Source organism: Malus domestica, chromosome 15, assembly GCF_042453785.1.
Source record: "Malus domestica chromosome 15, GDT2T_hap1".
Classification (NCBI taxonomy): domain Eukaryota; kingdom Viridiplantae; phylum Streptophyta; class Magnoliopsida; order Rosales; family Rosaceae; genus Malus; species Malus domestica.
In genome coordinates, this window is record NC_091675.1 from 24923129 (window position 1) to 24933481 (window position 10353).

The 10353-nt window shown below is 40.1% G+C and overlaps 2 pseudogenes; both read right to left on the minus strand.

Annotated features, from left to right (window-relative positions):
* Window positions 1-3163: 3163 nt before the first annotated feature.
* On the minus strand, window positions 3164-6870 carry LOC103425124 (methionine aminopeptidase 1D, chloroplastic/mitochondrial-like; annotated as a pseudogene).
* Window positions 6871-9135: 2265 nt separating this feature from the next.
* Window positions 9136-9788, minus strand: LOC103431603 (uncharacterized; annotated as a pseudogene).
* Between the last annotated feature and the right edge of the window lie 565 nt (window positions 9789-10353).

Below are 10353 nucleotides of genomic sequence, written 5' to 3' on the forward strand. Positions count from 1 at the left end.
ACGGATGTGTTGGGTGTATTTCATGAGGTTCAAGTTTGAGGTATTCACAATATTCAAGAAGTTCAAGGCAATGGTGGAATTGCAAAGTGGATACCAAATCAAAAGACTGAGAAATGATAGGGGAGGTGAGTACACCTCACATGAGTTCAATCCATTCTGTGAAGATGTGGGGTTGGAGAAGCAACTCACTGTGGCATATTCACCACAACAGAATGGGATTGCAGAAATGAAGAATAGGACTATAGTCGAAATGGCTAAGTCTATGATGCATGAGAAGAACATGCCTTATAAATTTTGGGGTGAAGCTGTGAATACCTCAGTATACCTATTGAATAGGTGTCCTACTAAAGCCTTGGAGAAGAAAACTCCATTTGAAGTGTTCAGTGGAAGGAAGCCTTCTGTGAAGCATCTGAAAGTGTTTGGCTCAGTGTGCTACACTCTTATCCCTCACCAACTAAGGCATAAGTTGGAGAAATCAAGTAACAAGGGTGTTTTTGTAGGCTATGGTACCAGTGAGAAAAGATACAGAGTTTATAATGTGTTGACTCAGAAAATAATCCTATTAAGGGATGTTATCTTTGATGAAGACTCAATGTGGAACTGGGATACAATGGTAGAGGAAAAGGACAGTGTCTCTCTACAAATTGACCTAAACAAAAGGCAACCAAGGGAGCCTATGGAGACCTCAGTTCAAGAAGAAGTCACAGATAATGGTGACATACAAGGGACTCCACAACAAGCTACTATGAGTCCACAATCAAGTCAATCACAGACAACAACTCCTAGCTCAACTCCAGTAAGATTGAGAAATCTGGATGAGATTTATGCTACATGTAATTACTATGTAGTAGAACCAGAAACATATGAAGAAGCTGAGAAAGACAAAGCTTGGAAGAAAGCAATGAAGGAAGAGCTTGAAATGATAGAAAAGAATGACACTTGGGAACTTGTAAATCGACCAAGTGAGAAGCCTGTGATTGGTGTAAAATGGGTGTACAAAGTGAAACTAAATCTAGATGGTTCTGTGCAAAATAATAAGGCCAGGTTAGTGGCCAAAGGTTACTCACAGAAGCCTGGTGTAGACTTCAATGAAACCTTTGCTCTAGTAGCAAAGTTAGACACCATAAGGACCTTGATAGCCCTAGCAGCTAAGAAGGGTTGGAAGCTGCATCAATTGGATGTTAAATCTGCATTTCTAAATGGAGTGTTAGAGGATGAGGTGTTTGTGGAACAACCTCAAGGATTCACAAGTCAAGAGTTTCCAGAAAAAGTGTACAAGTTAATGAAGGCTCTTTATGGCCTAAAACAAGCTCCAAGAGCTTGGTACAGTGAGATTGATTCCTATTTCACTGAGAAAGGATTTCAGAAAAGTCCTAGTGAAGCTACACTCTACACCAAGACAGAAAGCAACAACAAGACACTCATTGTCTCAATATATGTGGATGATGTTGTCTACACTGGAAATGATGCTGCAATGATGGAAGAGTTCAAGGAAGAGATGATGGAGAGGTATGAAATGACTGACCTAGGCCTCTTGCATCATTTTCTTGGCATTAGGGTAATTCAAGAAGCAAGTAGCATCTTTATTCATCAAAAGAAGTATGCTGAAACTTTGCTTGAGAAATTTGGTTTGAAGGGTTGCAAACCAGTTTCTACACCCCTAATTGCAAATGAGAAGCTTAAAAAGGAGGATGGAAGTGAACCTGCAGATGCTAGTCTCTATAAAAGCATTGTTGGCAGTCTATTGTATCTAACTGCAACAAGGCCGGATCTAATGTTCTCAGCAAGCCTACTTTCTAGGTTTATGCAGAATCCTAGCAAGATACATATGGCACAGCTAAGAGAGTGCTAAGATATGTACAAGGAACTCTTAATTATGGGATCAAATATGAGATGGGAAAGTCATCTATTTTAATTGGATTCTGTGATAGTGACTGGGGTGGCAGTGAGGATGATAGCAGAAGCACATCTGGCTATGCTTTCACTTTCGGATCAGGGGTATTTTCATGGGCCTCTGTGAAGCAACAAAGTGTTGCACTGTCCACAGCCGAGGCAGAGTATGTGAGTGCATCAGAAGCTACAGCTCAAGCTATTTGGCTAAGGTTCATACTTAAAGATTTTGGCAAATTGCAGGTTGAAGCCACACCACTTTTGTGTGACAACACCTCTGCAATTGCCATGACTAAAAACCCAGTATTTCATCAGAGAACAAAACACATCAAGAGAAGATATCATTTCATCAGAGAAGCATTGTAGGACAACACAATCAAGCTAATCTATTGCAGCACAGAAGATCAGATCGCAGACATATTCACAAAAGCACTACCGAAGGAGAGATTCAATTACCTGAGGGGTTTGCTCGGATTGACTCCCAGAAGCAGTTTAGAAGGGAGTGTTGGAAGCTAACCAGCTCCTGGAGTCGAGGAGTCGAAGGCAGCAAAGGGCTCCCGAGCAAAGGGTGATGTCTGCATCGAAGAAGAAGAAAGAAGATGAAGGGTTTTAGTCTCCAACGGCTAGTTTTGTTTTAAATGTGTGTGTAAGTGTGTGAGTGACAAGTGTACACTCCAGATTAAATCACTTAACCCCAAATGAAGGGTTAGGATGTAATCTGGAGTAGTAAGGCTTAATGGTTGTTAAAGTCTCTTGTCAATCACCTTTTTAGATAAGTATGGGTGATGGCAATGCACCATACTCTTATGTAATGTTCACCTTACTTAATCAATCAGTGCTGCTGCATTATTGGCACAGTTGATATCCAAAATCTCCAAGTTCTCTCAATTCTCTACCATTCTACCAAAGAAACCGATTCAAACACTCAATCAAAAAAACACAAAACTAACAAACTTTATCAGTAATGGCTTTGTAGGCATAAATTGGTGAAGTATCGCTTTCACGAGTCACGACATTGAAAAATTATCCCTAACAGAAGTTTAATACGCTGAGTAAAACAATTTCGATAAATTATCATGTTACTATATGAAAGAAACAATCAAATGCATAAACAGGTTGTAAAGATCCTTGTCGTATAATATACTACAGCTGTGAGAAATAACGTTAATATATTTGGTATGTGTAGTAATAGGAATCACCTAACATGGTGGTAAAAGCGAAATAGAAAAATTTACTTGGAAGATGCAGATCCAATCGAGTATAATTCCCAGAACTCGGAATCTATAGGTTCTCTCGTATGAGGTCGAGCACCACCGCTAAAACCTAGTTAGTATCTCAGCCCCATTCTCGGTTATTATAATTGTATGTTCGAACTGCACTGACAAGCTTCCATCTTCTGTGACTACCGTCCAGTTATCGTCCCACATTACAGCATTATAGCTACCCATTGTCAGCATCGGTTCTGTGCACCAAGTACATGATAAATAAGCAAGAACTTTTTACAAATCCAGGGGGTCCTTCCATGACCTAGTAGATAAGTATAGATTGTAGATAATTCTATGGCAGCATAGCTAATTACTTGTAGGTCTAAGGGCACAGTAATTTCAATTGTCACTATAATTAGTCTAAATAATATTGCTAGACCGTAAGTCCTCAATAAATAATTTGTATGACTTGCTTCAAGAGCAGCAGAAAGTTCAGAATGATTGCTGAAGTGTAGAATAACTGGATCAGCATGAAAGACGCGTCCAACCCCATGATCAACCAACTGTCGAACAACACCATAGCGATTTTTATCTGCATGGTTCCTAATTGAGGGAGAAAACCGGTGATTATTAGAAAAAAGTTAATTAGCAATCCATATGTGACTTATGTATGCAAGCAAGTGAGAAGTTAGAGCCTCCAAACAAGAGACATTTAAAATTTACTGCACCAATGCTACTGCTGAGTCCTAAATATAAGAAACAGAGAACTACAGCATACGGGGAAGGAGGTGGGGTAAAAAATGCCTTACTGGATTGTGTTGCCAATTTTCTTATACTCTAATCCCGGTGCACATACTGAGATGGCCTTGTCGAGACATTCTTTAGTTACCTAAAGCAATACTTCAAAAATAAATCTCGTAAGCGTAGCTATAATAGAAGAACATCTCAAGAAGTTTAAAAAGTTATTCTTCACTCTAAGTCATACAACTGACAATTTGCCTGAAAAGGTTCTTATACAAGATGTCTCACTACAGATATATAGCTTTAGCAGTGGGAGATAGAATTACCAAGATTCATAAACTTTCACGCCAACAATAAGTAACAATGAATAAGTTGAAATCATACGTACAAGAACAAACAAAGGAAATCCAAAAGCGCGAAAACAGGGGTAGCTGTGAATAACATTTTTAAACGAGCAACAGATTTTAAGAGATGGCATTCAAGAAGATATTGGCAACACACGGTAAGCAAAGTTTCACACGAGAATTACATTTTGCAAATAAAAAGTGAAATATTTTTATCACATTTGTTGCTCACTGTAACAAATATGTAGAAAAACAACAGAAGTCCCCAAATTTAAAAGAAAGGTAATGCCACCTGAACAACATTCTGGCTCCATTATCACCATCTCCTCAAAAGAAAGTTGTTGATGTATCACCATGATACCCCTGTAAAATACAAACCCATCAATGGATATAGATACTAAAGCTTGAACTTGGAAAGTCGTTGAAGATGCATGAGATCGAACAATTGGGCATGGTCAAACAGGTAAAAAAATGTACTTATCCAGATCAAAGAATGACAATCATGCAAACAATTCCAGCAAGAAAATATCATTAGTTTGGAACCCAGCCTATAAAGGAGCAAGAGGCTGGTTGCGCAAGGTACACAGATAATCCACAAATATTGCAATCGGAAACAAAAAACTGTAATATGAACCCATTACAACCCTAGAGCATTAAAAGATTAACAAACCAAACAAAACAATATTCCTCTTAAGACATAACTAATGCATGATTTGATTATTTAATTTGCTTTGGTAATTCTCATAACAAATCTGTTTTGAATATTGTATACAAATGAAAAAGGTGATGAACCTTGTAATAGGCGTATAGCTAATAAACTGAAACCAATTATTATAGAAATGCAAGAAAAAGTCAGAGTCACCGAGAGACAGTGCCACCAGTTATGCAATTTGATCTTCGCTCATGTTTGGCATTCTTTTTCTAGCTTTACTAGTTCACATAAAACACGCATACTATCAGAAACGTAGGTTCGTAGCAAGTAATATAAGCATAATTTATTATACAAAAAAAAGTTGATCTGTGCCAACCATTTAATTAATGTAGATAACAACGTCAAAACTCAAGTCTAGAAATGTATATCTTATGTGATTTCATTCAAATTGCTTTGGATTAATCATACTCACATTTAAATAGACGGTAACATCAGTGTTAACTATATCACCATCCTGCCAAAAAACAAAAATATGTGAAAGTCATCGGAAATTATTGATCACTTAGAAGGATATGATTTTGTAGCTAAGAACTTAAATCAAAGGGACCTCAAGTCCTCGGGAATCTGGTATTCCATGGCAAGTACATTCATTCACTGATGTGCTTAACTCTTTGGAAACCCACCATAGCCAAGCGGCGAAGGGTAGGCACCCTTATCAACTATTATTTGATGAACAGCTTGGTCAATTTCATCCGTCTTTATTCCTGGCTGCCATCAGAAGCTACAATTAAAACTTTCACACAAAGCAAGACACCCACCTCTCTAGCATCATGCAATCACAGTCAAGAATCCATCCCCAATCATACTAAATAAAAATGAGAATTAACATATAGATATAGCAAAATCTTAAATGCATCATGTAAGTAGCCTGAGCTTAACAACTGTAAAAGTTCATAACAATGACTAAAAGAATAACGAAAAGACCAGCTCAGAAACCATTATAGAGATTGAACACTCCAACTTTTTCCAAATCTAAATCTGTAATCTCAAATTGAAGAAACCTTGGGTTGGGTTGAGCTGGGAATTCTGGGAAATAAGCAGGCCGAATCTGCATTACTGTAAAGCCACCTAATCACAACCTTGGGCTTTCAAGAATTTAAGGGCCTGTTTGGTATCCTTCTCGGATCCCATTTTTTGTTTTACAAAATGATAAATGTAGCTAAATCACTTAATACTCATTAGTTTCAAAAACAAAAAACTTGATCCAAGAAGGATACCAAACGGGAGGACCAAAAGGAAAACAGAGGGCCATAAATTTATTTTACAGAGCAAGTGCAAGAATAGATGATTAACTAGCCAGAAGCAGAAGTCACCTTGACCAAAGTTCCAGCAGATTCAAGAACCTGTGCTGCAAGCCTTCCAGAGGCTCTCATGCACTCTATCCCCTTCTCATCATGCACTTCAGGTCCACTCGCAATCCCAGGTGGTTTTTTAGATTTTACATAAGGAGGCCTTGGTATATGATCTGCAACACAGCGCTTAGATGAAATTTTTCCAGGTCTTAGACGTTTGCACTTGTTTAGCACTGTATCTACATTTCTAATTTCAATACAATAGTTGTCACTTAAGAGTTTACAAAAAAGTGTCTGCATGTGTATGTTCTCCTAGAATAAACTGTGCAATTGAAAATCATGAAGGGGTTCATAATTCCAATCCAGAAACATCATTCATCAAATAAAAACTCAGAAAAAGTGCCACGAGGAGGTCAGAAAATAGATCAAGCAAGGTAAAGGCTAACACATGATACTACCATATAATATGCACTCATTTGAACTTCTAAAGACAACAAATGTACAAAAATGGGAGAATCAACATCAATCATTTAAATGAAGCTTAAGAGTAAAAGTGCATAAAAAATGTATGCCTAAGTTGTGTGTGCTTGTGTATATGATACATGTGAGTTTGCAGAATGTTTCCTGCCATACCTTCCATTGAACAAGAGGTTGGTCAAGCCAGAAAATTTTCAGGGTAACTGCATTGACACATGCTTGCTTCATGTGTGTGGGAATTAGGAACAAGGGAAGAAAATGATCATCACTACAAATTACATCTGTTGATGCACAAAACCGGAGATCTTGGAACAACGTAAATCCAACCGTGAATCTGCAAGAAATGTAAATAACACAAGATGTATCGTGGTTCACCCTAAGGTTTGGGCTACGTCCACACTGATTATTGTATTTCTGAGGGAGAGAGATTGTGAGGGAGAGAGATTGTGAGGGAGAGAACCTCTGTAATGTGAGAGGGGATGTGAGAGGGTGAGGGGGCTTCAGGCCTAAGAGTTGGCCTCTCTTAATGAGGAAGGTGAGGAGTCATTTTATAAAATAAAGGCTCCTCACTTATTACATATTTGCCCCTTCCTCTATTACATAATTACATTTAAGTCCCTCGAGTATTTATACGAGATCTAAATACGGAGGCCCTAAGTATGGTACAAACAGTAGTCCCCAAGTCTTCAATCAAGAGTCTTTTGGCTGAAAACTTGAAATTCAGTCCATGTGTGGGCCGAAGTAACTAGATGTCGTCTAGGACTGATACTTGATATGAGGCGGTGCCCAATCTGAAATGATGCTCAACTAGAAGTAGCACATGTTGCGAGGCTGCTCTGCTTGTGTTGCCTTAGTTGGCTCGACTTGTGACGTTGAAGGTGAGGGAGTCCCTTTTATAGAATAAGGGCTTGCTCCTCATTACAAAAATTATGGGTTAAAGTTGGTGCTCGCGGCGAGGCGGTTGCTCAGTTGGCGGTGATGCTCTCTAATGAAGGTAAGGGAGTCCCTTTTATAGAATAAAGGCTCGCTCCTCAATACATAAGTGATGGGCTAGATCCCCCAAGTATTTTGTATTTTTCATGAGGCCTAGTTGAGGCCCAATATATGGTACATACTGTAGTCCTCCAAGTCTTCGATCAATAGAGTCTGTTAGCTGGAGACTTCAAATTGAACCCATGTATAGGCCGAAGTGGCGGTTGTTCAGAGACGGTATTTGTATACCCTACACTGAAGCTTTATAGGTGAAGCTTTGCAAGTGAAGCTTTGAAGTTAGAGCTCTGTAAATAAAGCTTTTGAAGCTAGAGCTCTGTAAATGAAGCTTTTGAAGTTGATTGACATGAGTGATGCTCATGAATGTTAATGTTGATTGACATAAGTGATGCTTATGGATGTTGTCATGAGTGATGCTCATGAATGTTGACATGAGTGATGCTCATGAATGTTTATGTATGATTGATATGAGTGATGCTCATGAATGTTTATGTATGATTGACATGAGTAGTGCTCATGTATAATTTTGGAGTACTGGACGTACTTTTGATCACCTGGTTTATGGTAATAGCAGCATGCTGCTAAATAAATTTGGAGTACTGGGCGTACTTTTGATCACCTGGTTGGTGATAATAGCGGTAAGCTGCCGAATAAATTTGGAGTATTGGGCGTACTTTTGATCACCTGGTTGGTGGTAATAGCGGCAGGCTGCCGAATAAATTTGGAGCCTGGTTGGTGATAATAGCGGTAGGCTGCCGAATAATTTTGGAGCCATAGGGCCTGGCTCTTTTGGGCATATAGGCCTTGGCCCTCCACATATCAGTCCAGCCCATTATTTTGGGTTGCCATTTTTTATTTATTTATTATTATTATTACCCTCTGATGGGGTATATACATATGTCTGCAGAAGATAAGAAAAGTAAATTACATCATTCAAAGATAAGGAAGGTAAATCACATCATTCTGGTAGGGTGTTTATTCCTTGCTTTTGCAATGTCGCCATGTGCTCTCGCAGAGGAAAGCCTCTATTTTGCTTTCTACTTTTTCTCGGTTTTTTATGCTTTGCTTTCGCTTTTGTTTCTGTTTTTCTGCTTTGTTTCCGATTACTTTTCTGCTTTTCTTTCTGATTTGCTTTTGCTTTCGTTTTTCTCAGCTTTCTGCAATTATCTCCGAGACTGATCGAGTAGTGGGCTGTCTGCTGGCACCGCTTTGATTTGATTCCCAAAATTCATTGTTCCCACTATCTATATCAAATATTGGATGGCAAAATGGGACCTAGGAAGTTAGTGAGGTTGAAGCTTACTCTGTCAACATGATGGGATGATTTTTGCAGAAAAAGATAGATGTGAGCTTCGCACAGTACTCTTCCCACGTCACAGACGCCCCATTGTCACCATATCTCCGGGATGCCGTGGAGGAGAAACCATAGATGTAACTTTTCGTGTATTTAAGCAGGAAGAAAACAATTTAGGAGAGGAGAAGCGTCATCCAAGCTCTGCAAATACTGATCTCATACCTGGATCCATGGTTCCAAGCCTTGTGTTGTCAACTCCCAATTGCTTCAAATACTCCACCTTCTCAGCTCCCCTAGCTACGGCGATAACAATGGCTCCCACAACCTTGCCAATCTGTATGGCCGCAAGGCTGACTCCTCCAGCTGCACTAGAACCAACAATACTTGACCGGAGGATAAATTGGCCCTATGAACAAGTGCCACGTGCGAGGTCCCAAATGCAACAGGTAGTGCACCGGCAGCCACCAGATCACATCCCTTCGGCACTCCAAACAGCTCTTTCTGATCGACGACGAAGAATTGGGCGAAAGAGCCGAGGGTGGCAACAGAGCAAACAGGGTCGCCAACTTTGAACTTGGATACGGCGAGTCCGACGGCGTCGACAGTCCCGGAGTAGTCGGAGCCTGGGATAAAAGGAAGGGGCGGCTTCTCCTGGTACTTGCCCAGTATCTGCAGATAATTGGCGTAGTTCAAACTCGTACCTTTCACTCTCACTCTCACCGATGTCGGAGAACCCAATTCCAGAATTGGATGGTTCTTCTCCACCATGATCGCTTTCTCCGCACCTCCGTCTGATATGGGTTGTGTAGGGTTGCCCAATTTTCGGCACACCAAAGCCTCCATCATCGTTAACCTCGGGTGGGGTTCTGGTAAGTTCTGAGCTGCTGGTTGTTAGGTCCAGGGTCACTAGTACGGTCATGCCATTCGATCACCGTCGCATCTTTCCCGGCTCCTTGAAACGTGATGTACGGCTTCGTCGCCGGCACTCCTACTTTGCTGATCGAACTGGCAAATCAGAGACCTCAAAAGACTTTACCGTGCTCTGTGACTAGTAATTGAAGACGTATACAGTTCCTGAATACATACTCGCAAGGATCCATGGCTTAGATGGATGTAGATCCCTAGACCATAAATTTCCGCTTGATGTCGAGCCTGTGAGGCATTTTTTTTAGAGCTCGAGGAAGTTCGCAGAAGGAAGATGGTAAGACTCGGCGGTGGAGAGATCGAAGCGAATTGAGTTCGGAAGCAGAGCGCGAATGGAGGTGTCAGTCTCTGTGGGCTCGCACATTCAGTTTGCTCGCGAAGAATAACAGAGTGTGCGCGCTTCTGTGAAAGATTGAGAGATTTAGATCTAAGAGAGAGTATTGTGTTTAAGTTTTTCTCTCTCTGTAAATTGAATGGGTGTGTT